The 19,401-nt window shown below is 43.1% G+C and overlaps 1 protein-coding gene across 1 annotated transcript in view; it reads left to right on the top strand.

The window, feature by feature from the left end:
- Positions 1-19,401, top strand: part of LOC126413147 (lachesin-like) — a 669,513-nt gene that overhangs the window by 451,908 nt on the left and 198,204 nt on the right. The gene's annotated exons all lie outside the window — the stretch shown is intronic.

Consider the following 19,401-nt stretch of genomic DNA (forward strand, 5'->3'; position numbering starts at 1 on the left):
TGAAATCTTATGGGACTTAACTGCTAAGGTCATCAGTCCCTAAGCATACACACTACTTAATCTAAATTATCCTAAGGACAAACACACACACCCATGCCCGAGGGAGGACTCGAACCTCCGCCAGAACCAGCCGCACAGTCCATGACTGCAGCGCCTTAGACCGCACGGCTAATCGCACGCGGCTCTTAAACTTCAAGAACAAGTGAAATCCGAGGTTGTATGGTTGTCAGCATTCACCACGAGCCCCTACTGCTCTCTGTGAATTACTGTGCAACCTAGTGTGTACTAGAGGGGAACGAGATCAGAGCTGAATTACCTTACTACGAACCAGTTCAAATGGTTCAAATGGCTCTGAGCACTATGGGACTTAACATCTATGGTCATCAGTCCCCTAGAACTTAGAACTACTTAAACCTAACTAACCTAAGGACATCACACAACACCCAGTCATCACGTACGCACCAGTAACGGATCACTTGGGAATGACTACTTTGGAAAGCGCACAATTGACTCATATTTCAGTCTGCTACAGAAGGAGTATTTGAACGCCTTATTAATTCCCTAAATGCCAGAGCTGCCATCAAGCATGTTGGTGGTGGCTGCGTCGGATGGAAGCCAATGATGTGATCGCGCCAGCTGCGCAGCAGGTCGATCAGAGGACTCTAGAGTGAAGTTTTCGAAAGAAGCACGTCCACGAAATTTCTAAGTTTTGCATCTAGGAGTCCAGATTATGCTTGAACTATTTTCTCTGTCAGTTCAAAAGAGAACTTCCCAGTCACCAAAACGCATGGCGCTGAGACCACCAAAAGCCCATCGATGCCAATATTGGTTGAGCAGGGAACTTCACGTAAGGAACACCTCCGAAACTAGTGCACTGGACTCCCACCACCCGTGTAGTTAAGCAAAACCCTCCAATTGAATAGCTTCCTGCTAGAGAGTAAACGAAGCCTGAAAACGTGAGCTGACGCCACAGCTAGCCCACAAATCACTGAGAGCATAGGTTTTATGCGCAGGAAACTGTATGCAAGAAAAACCGCCAACACAGTGTGTAAAGAAGGCAGCCTACGTGTGTTGCCCTAAGGTTATGCAGGGATGCATATACAGTTCTAGGAAGACCAGCAAAGAAAACGTGCTGGTTGTATAGCTGAAGCCTCATCATTTCGCACAGAAGCACCATTTGAACATCACAACACGCCACCGGCAATGTAAGTCTGTCAGAGAAGGCAACAGGGTGGCTCGGCCGGAACAAACTAGAAAGTGAGCCACGTGCTCTCAGCCACCACACAACAGCGGCTGCGAGGCAACGACTGCAGTCACCAGTCCATCCTCATGCCATGGTTACATAAGTGTCCAGAAGACTCGCTATAGTCCGTTCCCCATCCAGCCCCGCCCTTCCAAGAACTGGTGCGACACACTCGACTCGCTAACGTAGCGCTCTGCTGCGTGCCTCAGCTGTACCAAGTGGCCACGAAACAGAAGGCAGGAAGAAGTAGCTGAAAGAAGAGAATTCCGCAACCCTAAGTAATTGGAATATCGAGTTATAGGAGTACATAGTGTTCCATCATTCTATCTGCATGTAAAAGACTAGCCCTCAAACCATAATTAAACTTTGCATAACCAATAAAATGAAAGAGGGATGGGTCTGAAGGGCCTTCTGTCGGGGGAGATGGACGGGCCTGAAGTCTTTTGGCTCCGGTAATGGACGCAACCGGAGATGGCACGCTAACACAGTTTCCGCCTGGCACCACGGGCGACGCTTTGAAGTTTGTCGTCAACCAAAGGCGCGGCCCAATCAGCAATCTCCGCGCCTCCACTAATGAGGTGGACTTCCGCGTTGTGATAAGCGGCATCCACAGGCAGCAATGGGGTTCATGTTCGGGTTGGCGTTCGACAATTCTAGTTGGAGTTTCAGGGTTGCAGTTCGTAACTACAGTTTATAGTGGAGATCAGCGTGAGAGTCTAGAAGTGGAGTCGCCTACACATAGGGACAAGTGTTTGCTGTAGTCACTGACAGTACGGCGTCCAGGGCGGACAGTCTTGTTGACATTGTCTTCAGTAATGTAAACCTTGACAGGCCACTGCTTAGTTGTATCTGTCAGTAAACACATCCAACGAGTTGCTGTACAACCTTAGTCAAGTATATATGAAGACGGTATCTGTTCTTTCAGACATGTCCGAAAGAACAGATACCATCTTCATATATAGTTAAGGCTAACCGGCCATTGAGCTTCTTCTTCTGTGCTGGGTGCACACACATTGCCCTCTTACGTGACTCGGTAAGATTGTCTGCTGCGAGTAATGAGTGTAATTGGCAGGGGCACCACGAATCTAGAGTGAGACATTAAGTTGGGAATGTGGTTCTCACGGGGAGCAAGCAAAGAATAAATCCCTGCAGTTGCACTATCCTGTGTGCCCTCGGTGGCTCAGATGGATAGAACGTCTGCCATGTAAGCAGGAGATACCGAGTTCGAGTCCCGGTTGGGGCACACATTTTCAACTGTCCCCGTTGATGTATATCAGCGCCTGTCGACAGCTTAGGGTCTTGACTTAACTATCATTTAGTTAAGCATTGCAGTGCAGTAAAATGTATGTCTGTGGTCACTAATTTCCTTGAAGTGTCACAGTTCCTCTGCCCACCTCAGAGCACCTAAACTAGATGTGTTTCAGCTCTTCTACCCAGACGACCCGTACGCACCAAGAAATGCCTGCCATCTTTCACACTAAGGAAGAACGCGGACAGTTCGAGAATTACAAGGCATTTGGATGCAGGTACAACAGGACGACGCATCTTTTTGATCTTTCCCAGTGTGAGAGAAGTACACTGTACCCTTGTGCAGTATGATCCATTTTCTACAGGACATCAGTCTCACTCCGTGTATTTGGACAGTATAGGAAGACTTACGGTGACTCTGACTGCAGAGCTGGACCATATGATACACCATTTGTAGGCATCTCAGAGATGTTTACGAATAAGAAAGAGGTATAACATCTGCTGATTAAATTCCCAGCTATACGAGCCAGACGTGGTCACATCTCAAACTCAGCAGCACCCCATCCCAACATGCCTGGTGCTGGGCCTACATGACAAAAGACGAGAGAAATCTGGCAACGTTTGTTCACCTAGGAGTCCCCACACATGGATACGCCATTCGTGATGCAGTACACAGAACCATAAATCGTGGGAAATTATTAGCTATTCGTGCGAGGAGTGTTGCCGTTGAGCACACTACCGTCAATCTGTCACTTTCCGGTATTGCATCAAGAGGAGCGCCAACAATGGTCTCCATGATGACGTACCATGGTGCTGCAGACGTCGTGGAAGTGTCCATGTGGATACTTGTCTTGCTGCAAGCAAATCCTTTTCATGACTAAAGGAATGTGACGTGGGTGTGCGATCATACATGGCTGATTATACAATACGTCCGTCCTCTCGGAAGCTAGTCGCGCAAGACCACTGAGATCCTGCATGGCACTGAGTATGGCCGCCATTAGCCCATAGATATTTTGTATGCATGACGATCAAGGAATTCTGAGGAATGTGAGAAGCAATATCGTGCAATGATAAACCACAGTCTCGATATGTAACGATATTGTCAGTGTCGAATTCTGAACCATACAGCCAGAAGTTACTACTTCTTACTTGGGGCACTACAGGATATTCTGAGAAAGAAACAACCTTTTAAAATTCTAGTTCTGAATGGGAAACGCACTGTATATCTTTTCTTATGTACTGAATATAGGTTGTCTGTGTGGTGTTGTTCAGAGACCATGATGCCTCACCAAAGTCTGCAGCGTGAATCGATACCACAGACGTTAGCGAGGTTTCGCAGCAATCCGCAATGACGTATGGGAGGCGCTCCTAGAGATCACGCCTCCCTTCGTAGCACAGCAGCGCACTTGCACCAGAGGTCAATATAGAGAAAAGCGCCGAAGTGCTCGGTCCAGTTCGTGACCGCAGCAACAGCAGTCAACATCATCGTGTAAGATAGGGAAAGTTGAAGTTCCTGATGAAAAAGTGCTTTCATGAATGTTGAACCTTGTACCCAAGAGAACAGTTTGTTAATTAATGCGTCAAGTAATGCCTTGCTAGTGAATGACTGTTATAAACTGTCCAGTACTCCTATGTCATAGACATGTGTCAAAGTTAAGTAAATCTTTTAATAATTATTATAATAAATTGAAATAATATTTCATAAGTAATAGTTCCAATGAGTCCCTTCAACAAGCAGTCAAAGAAATCACAGTTATAGTAGGACGAAAGTAGTTTCCTCTGGTCACAACGGTGTTGCTCTACTTCGTGCTGTAGCACTGAATTGCTAACCAGCTACATATCCAAGCGTGGAGTGTACTTCACGTCAAATTGACGTTTATTGAATGCCGTCTTTATAGTGTTGCAAATTTAATGGCCATCAGCGTAATTATAGTGATAATTACGTATTACCAAACCATCTGTTTAGTAAGTCATGGTTATAAAACAGTAATACGAATTTTCTATTCAATAATGGAAAAGCTGGTAGAAGCCAGCCTGGGGAAACACAAATGCTGGTTGCAGAAAGGTGTAGCAGTTTGAAGACAATATCTTGGAAGAAGGACTAAGCAATATCTTGGAAGAAGGACTAAGCAATATTTTCAGTATCTTTAGATTAGAGAAAAGCTTTTGAAAAGTGTGGCTAAGAATGGATGGTTTCTAATTCTTAGGTTCCTCGCAATAAAGTACAGGTAGTAAAGTTTATCTACAACTAGTATAGAGGTTTTTTTAAGAGGTGGAGCCCCTCCACGCCCACACCGGTACGATGTATACTGCCTTCTCTGCATGAGGGTTAGTTTTCACTAAAGTGAGGTGTCGCAGGTTGTGAGTACTGCGATGTTTGCGTCCGTCTGGTTAAGGTTAACCATTTATAGGCGCTCATCTGGATATAGATTGGGTCGAAAGTATATTTATATACTTGTATAGAGAATAAACTATAGTTTTAAGAGCCAAATTTTATGAAACAGAAGCACAAATTAAATCAGGTGGTGCTGTGGCAGAATCGATCCGCAGAGGAAGGAAACTGATGACAAAAATTGACTGAAAGAGGGGATAGAGTCATAGAAATGCATGCAGTATCGAGGAACAATGTAGTTGGTAATCGAGGTAAGTGTGCGTGGGAAAAGCTGTCGTCTGTGGTCAAGGGTTGAATACAGCAAGCAGGTTCAAGGACATTTAGGTAGCAGAAATGGTGAGACGTCTTCAGGATAGACTAGCGCAGAGAGCAGCGTCAAAACCAGTTGCATATTGCCCTTCAGCTTGTTCCATATTTACTGCCGGCCGTGGTGGCCGAGCGGTTCTAGGCGCTTCAGTCCGGAACCGCGCGACTGCTACGGTCGCAGGTTCGAATCCTGCCTCGGGCATGGATGTGTGTGATGTCCTTAGGTTAGTTAGGTTTAAGTAGTTCTAAGTTCTAGGGGACTGATGACCACAGATGTTAAGTCCGATAGTGCTCAGAGCCATTTGAACCATTTTGTTCCATATTTACTAGTTTGTTTTCCTGTATATCCGACTAATTCTTCACATGGTCCTCTCCATTAACCGCTGAGGAAAAACTAAGTTTTTTTTTAACGGTTCTTGTACTGACAGTCTAGGAGCCACTGCTCCAAACGAAAACTATAATATATTGTGTTTACAAAACTTCTGTCTCATACATAGCGGAAGATTACTTTTAAACTCGAATTAGTTGTCCAAAAGCACTGCAGGAAACTTCTAGTGTTTTCGATATTGCAGTGACTATGTTGTTAGAAGAACGATGCAGTATTCCTTCGGAAATGCATGCAGTATCGTATTTATCTGCCGATACCGGGCAGCGGCTTTAAATTAAAATGTCCTCTCCTGTACGGCATTACATAATGTGTGTGTACGAGTACAGGTTATGACACAAAAACGACGACATATGAAATTTTGGCCCTGGTCGTGAGCTGTGCACTGACAGACAAAGCGGTTAACGAGGCCGCTCACGTAAAACGGGAAATCTGGGTTCGAGTCCTGGTCGGGCATAAATTTTCATTATCGTCACTAATTTCATGTACTTCAGTGTTTTGTTTATTTTTCATTCTGTTCTTCCACTGATTGTCTTCAGCTGCTGCAATATAAATACTCATGGACTAGGTCTATGACACCATAGTTAATTTATTCAGTTTTCATTTAGATTTATTGACAATACGCTATCTTAGTCTTCTAGGTACAATTTCAAAGTGTACTTAACCATTTGCTCTATTAATTTCATTAAACTCTTTCTGGGTGTACTGCGGTGTCATCGTATGAAATATCTGAAATTCTAAAATAACCGACTTTTAGTTCACGTTGTGGGGCGGGGGAGGGGAGGGGCTTCTGATGACGTGAAGTATTTTTACTGCCGTTAACTACTTTAATACATTACTTGGCCGCGTGGTCTGAGGCGTCTTGTTACGGCCCTCGCGGTCACCCCCGTCGGAGGTTCTAGTTCTCCCTCGGTCATGGGTGTATGTGCCGTTCTTAGCGTAAGTTAGATTAAGTAGTGTGCCCCCATTCCCCTCCCCCATCTCTTCCCCTCCCTCCCTTCTTCAGGTCTCCCTCATCTCCTTGAACCTGGCAGATCCTCTGTATTGATCATCATCAGTGTGCCACGTCAGTGTTGCGTTTCGTGCTGTTTCTCGTGTGCGTCAAGAGGTGTGATTTTAATTGTGTACTGCCTTGAGGTTCGCCGTCAGTGTTACGTTATGTGCTTTGCCATCCGTCAACACCTTTATGCTCCAGTCATACTGTGCCTTGTGTTCTTTTAATTGTCGCAGTGTGTGGCTTTTTGTGTGTGCTACTTCTAAACAGTTTTTTATCTCCGTTTTACAGTCACCCCGTTTTTTGTATATTGCCTTCCATGATGTTCTCCCTTTTTTATATCTATGTTCGCCTTCCTCTCTCCTTTGCTGTTTTTAAATGTCTTCTATTGTTTTGTTCTATGTCTTTCGGCTGAAGAGCAGCGCATATGCTGCTGCCAGCCCGCCCCGATGGGGAATTGAAATACAATAAAGAAAAAAAAAAAAAAGTAGTGTGTAAGCGTAGCGACCGATGATCTCAGCAGTTTGGTTCCATAAGACCTTACCACAAATTTCAAAATTTCCACTACGTTTCTGTCGGCGTCATTAGACCATTGACTATAATTTTTTAAACGGTGTTCTAATATTGGAATCTCTGTCTTCTTTAAACGAGCATTTCCACATGGGTAGACTAGTTTTGTTACGTTTATGGCATAGGCTTGCAGCCGGTCTCCTATCGTGTGTGTCTTCCTGTGGCCTGCGAAATACTTGTCCAAAAAAATGGTTCAAATGTCTCTGAGCACTGTGGGACTCAACTGCTGAGGTCATTAGTCCCCTAGAACTTAGAACTAGTTAAACCTAACTAACCTAAGGACATCACAAACATCCATGCCCGAGGGAGGATTCGAACCTGCGACCGTAGCGGTCTTGCGGTTCCAGACTGCAGCGCCTTTAACCGCACGGCCACTTCGGCCGGCATACTTGTCCACAAACAGTCACACTTCACAAGTTTTTTGGCATGAAATAACCACCAGCCGTCACAGAACAGACTCGAAGATATTTAGGACACGGTGGCAGTTGATTTTACAGGTATACGGACAAACGCAACGTACTGACCGGCATTATACTGTAACAATAGCCAACACTGTGCTGCATAATCATCATTTGTGAAAAGCGGAACACCAAGCAGGACAGATTTCACCAAACGTACAATAAATGCTGCCCGGATGTGGTAATATTTATCTGTTTTCATTTGTTTAGCAATGAATAACATACAGTTATGCTAAATTTCTTTCAATGTATTAAAAATGTCATATTGATTGTTTCACCTAATTTCGTAATTACAATGTTTGCTGTCGAATCGTGAAATGAGTATCACACGTTCCAACGAGGACAAGAACAAGTACCCTAAGACCAAATGTTAAAATTCGAAATCTTTGATACTGTTATATATTATCTCTGGATGTCAAATAAAAAGCAGGCTACCGAAATTGCTTTATCGGTTCATCAGTTGAGATATTGGAAGTAACTCTTCTAGTGATTGTTTTGCGACCATCTATTGCGTAAGACGCTCCTTCGTTGTGCCGTAAGGAAGCTTTAGTGAAGTACAGCTCTCGTCCATAAAAAGATACAACGTTCTCACACAATACGACACGATTCTATAGAATACTAGCGACAACATAATTAAGTACGCTGCTGTAGCCGTAACATTTTATGTCTTAAATAACGACCAAGATAAAATGAGCCTTATTGTGTTGAGTATTGAAGATCGAGGATGGTGAAGGACGTTTCCCCGCTGTTGGCAGCAGCAGGATAGCTCTGTAGCTGCTGTAGCGACGAAGAGTATCGGCAAAGAATACCAATAAGAATGGAATAAAACGACGATAACGGCTGTTTTTCCAGAGTTAGTGCCACTGCCGTTGTTACGACTGTCAGCATAATGTATCGCAACCCACTAGACATGAGAAGCGAGGTTGGAATAATCTGAAAGTGGCCTCAGAAGGTACCTGTAAGAGCTGTAGGGCTGTATTACAAGAATAGGACGATTTAGTGGCTAGCGGTCTGATTGGCAATGGAAAATGCATCGCTTGCCGCACCCTTATCGATTAGTGGCGATTAGTGGAACTCTGCTGTCAGGTACATCTGCTATTGGGTGGTTGTAATTAAACTCTCCCTATTTAACAAGTCGTTAGACGGAAAATAACTACCGTGCGAGGACTAAACTTGGTAGCACTACTGTCAAGGACATGGAGAGGAGAAATAATGCAGAATCAATTCAATTGAATCGCTTTTAATGTGCTGGTACGGTACATCATACCAATGCATAGCGGTACTATTCCTGTTGCTCGCCAATCGAACTATCAGCCGATCGTTTCCAAACGTGTTTCGAAGAAGCAGGTGAACTTTGCGAGCGTGTGTCGTGGGGACCCATCTTGCATGAAAACTGTTGAGTTCAATGCGTTTCTCTCCTTTGGGGCGGGTATGACATGCTGGGGAAGCATATCTCAAGAACGCTGGCTGGTTAAACGGCACGTCTTTGGCTCTTGAGCACCATCCTGTTCAACAAAGAATGGTCCATTGATGAACGTCGCCGTGAAGCCACACCATACGGTAACACGTTCACCATACAGAGGAACTTCATGCACAGTGATTGGAGGTGAAGATACCCACACTCGGCAGTTCTATGTGTCTACCTCACACGTCAGAGAAAAATGTTCTTTGTCTGCCCATAGAATGGTCCAGGGCCAGCCATTGTCAACTTCACACCTTTTGAGAAAGTGAAGGGTGAAGTCAACACGTCGTTGTGTGTCCTGTGGTGCAAGCCCCTGTACGATATCAATCTTGTACGGATACCATTTGAGAATGGTTCGAAGCATCTTCCGTACAGTGGACCACGGGACGTTCAACTATCGTGACACAGCACGCGCACTGCCTGACGATCGGGAATTGCGCGCACCGTTGTCTGTCATCGCAACAGCGATTTCATCAACCACCTGGGGTGCAACCAGTCGTCGGTCCCTTCCCGGAGCGACGCCCAGTTCTCCGTTTGTTTCGAACTGCTTCATCATACTCTGCACAGGAGAGAACGCTTCCGTGATCCTTTCAGCCGGCGACATTCTCGAAGTGCAGCTGCAGCATTACTGTTGTTTTTTAATAGAGCTTCACCAGTAATGCCCTGTTTCTTTTGTCACATTTTTCAATGTCCTCCGTCAATCCTATCTGGTAAGCAAAACTCCTGCATCGGACGTACAAACATAGTGTAGGCAGTTCTTTAGTAAACCTGCTACATCTTCTAAGTGTTCAGTCAATAAAACGCAGTTTCTGGTTTGGGTTCCCCATGACATTATCTATGCGATCATCCCAATTTAAGTTATTCGTGGTTCATATGATCTCCCGAATCCTCTTCTGTCTCTGATAGAATTACAATATCATTGGCAACCCTCCAAGTTCTTAGTTCTTCTCTGTTAACTTTAATTCCTTCCCCAAATTTTCCTTTGATTTCTTTTACTGACTGCTCAGTGTGCAAAATGGAACAATATCGGAGCTATCTGCAACCCTGTTTCACTCCATTCTCAACCACTGCTTCCCTTTCAGGTGCTTAGATTCTTGTAACTGGAGTACGGTTCCTGTACAAGCTGTATATAAGTTTTTGATAAGATTTTTTTGAAAGTATTTTATTATGTAACCATTTTAAAGCTAAATCAACGAAAATTTGAAAGGACGAGGGCTCGTTTTGTATCATCAAGAAATAAGGGAGGGACTATCATGCACATGATAAGAGAGTTGTGGTGGCAGTCATTAAAGCGCGATGACTGATCACGGCAGATGGTGGACATGGTTGGAACTAGATGGTGGCTCTGTTATGCATGGAAATCACGCACCCCATACTCTGGATATTAATGCTACCAAATTTGGTATTTGTATGATAAATAATTTCTGGACGGTGGCGCTCTGGAGCATGGAAATCACACACCCTATACTCTGGACATTAATGCTACCAAATTTGGTATTCGTATGGTAAATAATTTCTGTGTTATAATGTGTTAAATAGGGCTAGTTTAATTATAACCACCCAGTAACTCAGAAGTTCAGCTTCACGCCGGCAAACTGCTGCTGACTATTGGGGTGGAAAAGGATCGCTTCGCGTTGAAATTTAGACTTTTGGACGGGTTCCGAATACCTAGTGTCGTACGTTAAGTGAACCATGCTGGGCTAATCGAAGCAAACCACATGGCCTCACAAGTTGGAAAAGAAGTCTGCTACACAACAACGTCAGACGATTGACTGTGCAATGGGTCTATATAATTGCAGCTATCAGAAGGAAATATTTAATCATAGCTAACACAGGGGTGTGATATTGAACGAAGTGTTCTCAACTTGTTAGCAAAGATGGACACGTTCCTCGAGTTTAGACTTCTACTTGAAACATTTTTATTAACATGATGGATGTGTTACAGTTGGATTACATGAGGAATGACGCTACTGAGGACGGAACTGAAGTGGAGGCCATAAAGAAATTATGAAATTATCTGTGAGTGGTCTCTCAAACTATTTTGGTAGGAGCACATAGCGTACATTTTTGCTGAAGCCTTTCGAAATCGCTTTTTCCATTCATAATTTTTTCATATGATGTGGAAGTCACCTTTTGTGGAAATACTGGCTTGTTGTGCTAAGTTGTGGTATCGTTTTCTCTGGGCGTAATGGTAGATTGGAGTGAATTTCATGGCTGTTTTCTGGATACTCAAGACCTAATTCTAAATGTACTCATAAACTATATCTTATCCCTCTGGTTCTCTCATTACATCAAGATTGTCCACAGACATCCATACAGAATCTGAGAGTGGTACGTATTCCACAATTGTAGCCTGTTAACATCGAGCTGTACATTTTTTTCATTGCAACGAGCAAAGTGGACTGGAACACTGGTGGTGTAACACGCCCGCTGTCCGTGAGAGCTGCCACACTTGAATGAAGCTTGTTAGAAAACGACACCTATTTATACCTGGCTGTGCGCCACTGTTTTGCCAAGCGCGCCGCTTCGTGTCACGTACTGATAACACGCTAGGTTGACCAGTGGGCCCCTACCGCCCGCGACTTGTGACACGCAAAACTGCTACGTATACTCTTTAAACAATTTGACGGCCCTGTGGCCTCTGTTCTACTTCGCATCTGTTGGTATGCGTGACTCACTGCCATCTGGCCCGCACCTGGCAGTAACTTGTGCTCAGAATATCGCACAAAACTAACTCTCCCTATTCTGAACGTTGGTGCCGCTACAGAGCCATGAACCAATTGTTTGCAACAGCGCATCAGTGTAAACAGCGAACAGTACCGAATAGTGAACAAATCCACGAATAAGCCACGCAAAAGAATTGCAATTGTTTTGTTTCCATATTAAGTTGCAACTTAAATTAACAACTCTTATCAAAGCACCCGCGTTAAACCGGGTCAAGTCACTCATTGAGTTCGTACCTTTGAGGCAAAGTGGAGTGAAATTTTCAGAGACATCGGCCGGTAGCTTGACATCGGTTTTGAAGTGTAAGTCTGAGTAATCTTCCAATGTCTTACGTTTAAATAAACACCACGCCTCGGACATCCTTTGTTATTCAAATTTTTTATTGTTCCATCGGTCATCAAGCTTTCGAATGTTTCAGTTGATAACAAATGATCATTCATAAATCGGTTTAGTGGGTTACAGTCTCATATGGAAACGCGCTTTTGGTATTGACCAAATTAAACTATACATTGTCGGGGAAATCTTGGTATTTCCAACTCATGAAGCTTTAAACATGAGAAACTTCTTTCTAGAGAGCGTGCTACATGATGGAAGAATATGTAAATCGAAATTTTATGTCACACTGATGTTTCAATGTGATAGTTTTAGCAAATTGTGTAGAGGGTGTCAGAAAAGTTGGTCAGCATATTTTGGAAATGACATAGACGGGGGAACTTACAAGTCGGAACCCGCCTGGCTGTATTGGAAAACACTTTCTGTCGATTGTGATGTGCTTTAAATGTAAGGAGTTACTTCAGTTTATAAGTCATAAAGCGAGTATGGGCGATTATGAGACACTACATATTTTGCTGCTACCCAGAGAAAAAAGTATTGTGGAGTAAATTCCGGAAAACAGTTTCGAAAGGCAGACGTTTATGATGTTTCGAGACACTTTAATGTCTTTTTCCTCGTACTATTATTACACCCCCCCCACAATCGTCCATATGCACGCAGACAAATAAGTACTACACATGTATACTCAATGGCTAAGCCTCTAATGCCTCTAGCTATAGTTTTACACTGTTTAAAGAATATTACTCTTCACTACCACTACTATGTACATGTGTTATCAGCACTCCTTAAAGGCAACTTTAAGTGCACAGTTGGTTATGCTGTTGTTATTTACTCCTCTCCTCGTCTTTAAGATGCTAGCATTACTAACACACTAAGGTTCCAGTTAAGAACAGCAATGAAATCTTATTTATGTATGATGATTTCCTTTAAATATAGTCGATATGTAACAGTAATTGTTTCACCGCTATAGCTTAGAAGCATGTAAACACTGAGTGACATTTAAACCCGTTTCTGAACACTGTGTTTTAGCTTGTTTTAATGTTACAATACAATAACGTGCATACTGTCACCGTACTTATTCAATCTGTATGCAGAACATGTTATGAGGAATGCGAGGCTAGATGAAGGTGAAACAGGAATTAAAATAGCTGGAATAAATGTAAACAACCTCAGGTACGCGGATGATACGATCCTGTTGACAGAAAGTGAAGAAGAATTGAGAACACTCTTGCTGAAGGTGAAAGACGAAAGTGAAAAGGCCGGTCTTATGCTGAATGTGAAGAAAACGAAAACTATGGCAACTACACCTACCAATTTGTGGGATATAGCAGGAGAAACCATGGAGGTAGTGACCACATTCAGTTATCTCGGTTCCCAGATCTCTGCTGATGGCGACTGCAGCCATGAAATCCGGAGACGCCTGTTGCTCTGTAGACAGGCGTTGTCAAACCTTGACAAGGTTATAAGGTCCAGAGATATAACACTAGCAACAAAGATCGGTATTGAGAGGGCTATGGTCTTTCTAGTTGTGATGTATGGATGTGAGACCTGGACCATTAGAAAGGCTGAACGGCGAAGAATTGACTCCTTCGAATTGTGGTGTTGGAGGAAACTTCTTAGAGTTCCATGGACTGCAAAGAGAACCAACAGATCAATATTGGAGAAAATTAAACCAGATTTCTCCCTGGAAGGTCTAATGTTAAAACAAAAGCTGACCTACTTTGGACACACAATGCGAAGCCATGCCTCGCTGGAAAAAGCATTAATGCTGGGGAAGATTGAAGGAACTAGAAGAAGAGGACGTCAGAGGATGAGATGGATCGATGGCATCACAGAAGCAATGTGTTCCAACCTGGAAGGTCTACGGGAGAAAGTGCAAGACAGGAAAAAGTGGCGTGATTTGGTTCATGGGGTCACGAAGAGTCGGAACCGACTAAACGAATAGAGAGAGAGAGGATGTTACAATGCGATGTCCATTACATTTATGATACAATTCACGTCTGTTTGTATGCATTTCATCAGGTACATGCAATGAATAGGATATCGCGTAACATTAGGATTTTATAATGTTTCCTACCTTGTGTTGTAACATCTATGTTATCTTATAGCTTGGGCATAGCAACTTCGTTTGCTGTTTACATATGACACTATACCAAAGATATTCACCAAAGATAGTCTAGTCTTCTACATTACCAACTATCTTGTCATCGAGATATTTTTATACCACATGGCGAAAATATTCTTTTAAATTGACCAGCTTCTCAATATTTTGTATAAGTAATACTTACAGTCCTGATCTTATCTATAGTACTGCCCTGTATAGATTTAGAATTTGGATGTTTGCTGTGAAGTCCTGTCTCATATATTTACATTCATGGCATACACTACACTTCTAAGTAATGGCTAATGCAATATGGTGGCTTAAACCACTTTAACCCTTGTAAATATTCATGTTATTTTGCACTTCGTTATAAAAGGCTTTTAACAATTCCTGTAACCTACATAAAATTATTTTTATCTTTGGATAGCAACCGTGAAGATTGTCCAAGACCGAAACCGGTAGATTTTGGGTTAAAAAAACAGCTGTTGGTTCAAATATGTGTTTTATACATTACTTAACGGCTGTTGGCAGTCATCTTCCAAAAATTTCCTAGTTTCCTTTACTGCTCAACCAGAGTAGCAATTTTGGAAATCTTCTAAACTGAAAACGATCGTTCTATAATTTTAGTTGTTACTCACCCGCTAACGTCTACACATATGCGTTCAAGGAATTGCTGATGCAATTTCCAAGCATGTTATATTTTGCTGAGTCAACTTACATGCGAGAAGCACTTACGTCGCCGTCTGTGAGCTGTGTGACTCGATGCAACAAACATTATTTCGACGTATTGCACCTATAGTTTCCAATTCTTTATAATATTTTCAGTAATACTGATACTTTTCGGTATCTTCGTATTGTTCAATAATTTTCTGTTGTTTCGATACTTGTCGCATTCTTTCAGTACCTCAGATATTTTTCGATATTTCCATAACTTTTCTATAATTTACGGTACTCTTCGATATTTTTCGACTCTTTCAAAACTGGTTCACAGTGATAACGAGTGACTTTACGGAAATATGAACTAGCATTATAGCAATAAGTACTGACTGTATACAAATACCAGTGGGAGCTATTTCTGACCAATTTAGTGTGGAAGTTCACTGAGATGTTTGTGTCGCAAAATTAAGAGCATGATTTCTCCTTTAACTTTAGTTGTACTCGGCGCCTTCACAGATGTGAACTCTGTCTACCGCTGAGCTAGGGAGGTATTCACAGACGTATTCGAGCGCAGCATAGTCCACCAACACATCTAGCCCTCAGGGACATGACCTTATGAAGCTGGTGCGTAAATTCGTAGCGTTTTTCCATGAGACTAATAAACACAACAGAAATACATAACAGAGAATTTAATCAACAATAATATCTTCTCCTTCACTATTTACAACAGTTTGCCAAAACTGGGGTAAGTTTTCGGTTCTGTGAATGTAGAAATCACCTGGTTTTGAGGCGAAGAAGTCGTCGAGCCATGTTGAGGAGCGCATTTTCGTCCGAAAAGGAAATTCCTTGGAAGTTGCTCGGTAGAGAGCGGAAAAGGTGAAAACTTGAAGGCGAAAGATCTGCTGAATAAAGTCAAATGGCTCCAGAGGTCACCTGTACCCTACTTAAACCTAACTAACCTAAGGACATCACACTCATCCATGCTCGAGGCAGGATTCGAACCTGCGACCGTAGCAGCAGGGCAGTTCCGGACTGAAGGGCCTAGAACCGCTCGGTCACAGCGGCCGGCTGGTGAATAAGTATGGTGTGGAATGACTTCCCCGCTGAACTCCTATGTAGTGCTTTTTTGTCAGTGTAGCAGAATGTGGGTGGGTGTTATCGCACAGTAGCACCACTTCAGGCAGTCTTCCTGGACCTTGTTCTTGGATCTAATGTTGGCAATAAATGTCAGCAGTGATGGTTACACCTCAGGGAAGGAATTCGTAGTATACCACACCGTCGCTGTTTCGCCATATTCGTAACATTATTTTTTGTGCATGAGCGCAGTTCTTTGTACGGGGAGCTGCTGTTTTGTTTGGGCACAGCCATTCTTCTTTCCCTTACATTAGCGTAAAGATACCACTTCTAGTCACCAATAGTGATACAGGATAGGAATGGTCGGCGTTGTTCACGAGCCAGTTTATGACAAACAAGCAGATATGCACTTACGGCCACACGCCGTTTTTTGTGATTTTGGCTTAGAGCATGCGTTACCCTTATACATGATTTCTGAACCTTCCACATTGCATGAAATAGCCGAACGATGATGGAATGATCACAGTTCATCAGATCTGCCAATTCTCGAGAACATTGAATTGGATCATTGTCAATTAATGCGTTTAAAAGATCTTCATCAAACCCCGAATTTCTTCCCGAACATGGAGCGTTACTAATGTCAAAACCATCCTCGTTAAAACGAGAAAACCATTTTCTTGCAGTCATCGCAAATGTCTCTGGCACCCTCTGCTGCTGCCACCCCTCTACTGAACTCAAACAGAAGAATATGTCGGAAATAATCCGACTTCTACACATGTCGCTCTGTTTTCCAGCGACCACATCTCCATCCATTATCTCCAAATGACAAAATGACAATATGGAAACTTAAACATTAACAGTGAACTAGAAACAAGAAATGATAGTCGATAAATGAGCCCATAGCAACCGGAATACCAACATGCAAAAAAAAAGAAGAAAAAAAAACCGCTACGAACTTATGCACCACGAGTTGACTACTAGCAAGGTTAGTTGCCGAACTATATTATTATAGTTAGGTTGGACTACGATCTGACCACTCATCTGGTCGACTGGTCATTTTAATTCTACATCTACATGTATACTCCGCTAGCCACTAAGCGGTGTGTGGCGACGGGCACAATTCGCGCCAAAGTCATATTTACCTCCCTCTGTTCCACTCGCGGATCGCGCGAGGCTAAAACGACTTCTGGACGCCTCAGTACGTGCTCTAATTTCCCTTATGATGATCATTGCGCGATTTCAAAGTTGGTGTTAATAATATATGCTCTACATCCTCGGCGAAGATCGGGTTTCGGAATTTAGTGAGCAGCCCCTTCCTTTTAGCTCGTCGTCTACCTGCAGGTGTGCCCACTTCAAACTTTCTATGAGATTTGTAACGCTCTCGCGATGGCTAAATGTGCCAGTCACGAATCTTGGAGCTCTTCTTTGGACCTTCTCAGTCTCCTGAATCAGACCCAACAGGTAAGACGATCAATATTCTAAGACTGGACGAACTAACATATTGTAAGCAATTTCCTTTGTTGAAGGACTGCATCGCTTCAGGATTCTACCAATAAACCGCACTCTAGACTTCGCCTTGCCCGTTACTTGTGTAATCTGATCATTCCATTTGACATCATTTCGAACAGTCACACCCAAATACTTGACGGATGTTACCGCTTTCACAGACTGGGCGTTTGTACTCGTATATTAATGGGGATTTTCGCTTTGTTATAGGCAGTAAGTTACACTTACTAATATTGAGAGATAACTGCCAGCCGGCCGTTGTGGCCGAGTTGTTCTAGACGCTTCAGTCTGGAACCACGCGATCGCTACGGTCGCAGGTACGAATCCTGTCTCGGGCATGGATCTGTGTGATGTCTTTAGGTTAGTTAGGTTTGAGTAGTTCTAAGTTCTAGGGGACTGATGACCTCAGATGTTAAGTCCCATAGTGCTCAGAGCCATTTGAACGATTTGATAACTGCCAGTCATTACACCACGCATTTATTTTCTGGAAATCCTCATTGATTTGGTCACAACTTTCGTGTGATACTACTTTCCTGTGGACTACGGCATCATCGGCAAACTGTCTAATGGAGCTGTAAATGCCATCAACCAAATCGTTTATGTAAGCCGTAGAAAGCAGTGGACCTACTATGCTGCCCTGAGGCACACCTGAAGTTACGCGTCTTTTTGTTGCAATCACCCCATTCAGGACGACATAATGCTCTCTGCCTGTTAGAAACTTTCTATCCAAACGCATATGTCATCGGATAGACCGTAAGCGCTCACTTTTTGGAGCAAGCGACAGTGCGGAACTGAGTAGAACGCGTTTCGAAATTCGAGAAATTTGGCATCAACCTGAGAGCCTGTATCTAGAGCCTGTTGTATATCATGCACAAAGAGGGCCAGCTGTGTCTCACATGACCGCTGTTTCCTAAAACCGAGCTGGTTTCTGCAGATGAGCTTCTCAGAGTCTAGAAAGGTCATTATGTCAGAACACAAGATATGTTCCAAATCGATGTCAGTGAAAGTGGCCGGTAATTATGTGCATCCGATTTTCTACCCTTTTTATAGATTGCCCTCTTCCAGTCTCGTGGAACTTTCCGCCGTTCCAATGATCTCTGACAGATGACGGATAAGAATGGTGCTGTATTTGTAACATAGTGAACATAAAATCTTACGGGGTTACCGTCTGGACCAGATGCCATCCTGGCGTATGAGGATCTTAACTGTTTTACAATCTCAGCTACACTAAACACTATGCAGCCATCCTTTCGTTTGTTCGATAATTGAAAGGGGGAATGGTATTGCAGTCCTCTATCGTAAACGAGTTTTTGAAAGCTAGGTTTAGAATTTCGGCCTTCTGTTTCTCGTCACCAGTTACGTTACCTGAACTGTCAGCAAGGGAAGGTATTGAATTATTTGTAGCGTTCATAGATTTTACATACGACCAAAATTTTTTGCGGTTATTTTTAGAACCTGCAGATAAAATGTTGCTTTCAAATTCATCAAAAGAATCTCTCATTGCCCTTCTGACAGCTGCTATCATTTCGCATAACTTCTGTTTTTCAGCGGGGTAGTGACTATGTTTAAAACGACTGTGAAAAAATTCTCTGGTTTCTCAGCAACTTCCTAATATGATTGTTGTACCAAGGTGGATCCTTTCCCTCCCCTATACTTCTCTAGCACATGGTGGACAATACCTTTAAATTCCGACCAAATATGCTCAATATCTTTGTGTCCCGCGGTGAATGCTTGGAGCTGACAACCTGGGAGCCGGTGTCTAGAGCCTGTTGTATATCATGCACAAAGAGGGCCAGCTGTGTCTCGCATGACCGCATTGACGTAAGCCATATGGTATGTCTACAACGCATGCACAGATTACTCAGAAAAGAGAAAGTTCAGAGTTCCGAAGCTGGCTAGATCGAATGTGGAAGTTTAAATAATCTCTAACATCATATAATTAACCTCC

Source organism: Schistocerca serialis, chromosome 7, assembly GCF_023864345.2.
Source record: "Schistocerca serialis cubense isolate TAMUIC-IGC-003099 chromosome 7, iqSchSeri2.2, whole genome shotgun sequence".
Lineage (NCBI taxonomy): Eukaryota > Metazoa > Arthropoda > Insecta > Orthoptera > Acrididae > Schistocerca > Schistocerca serialis.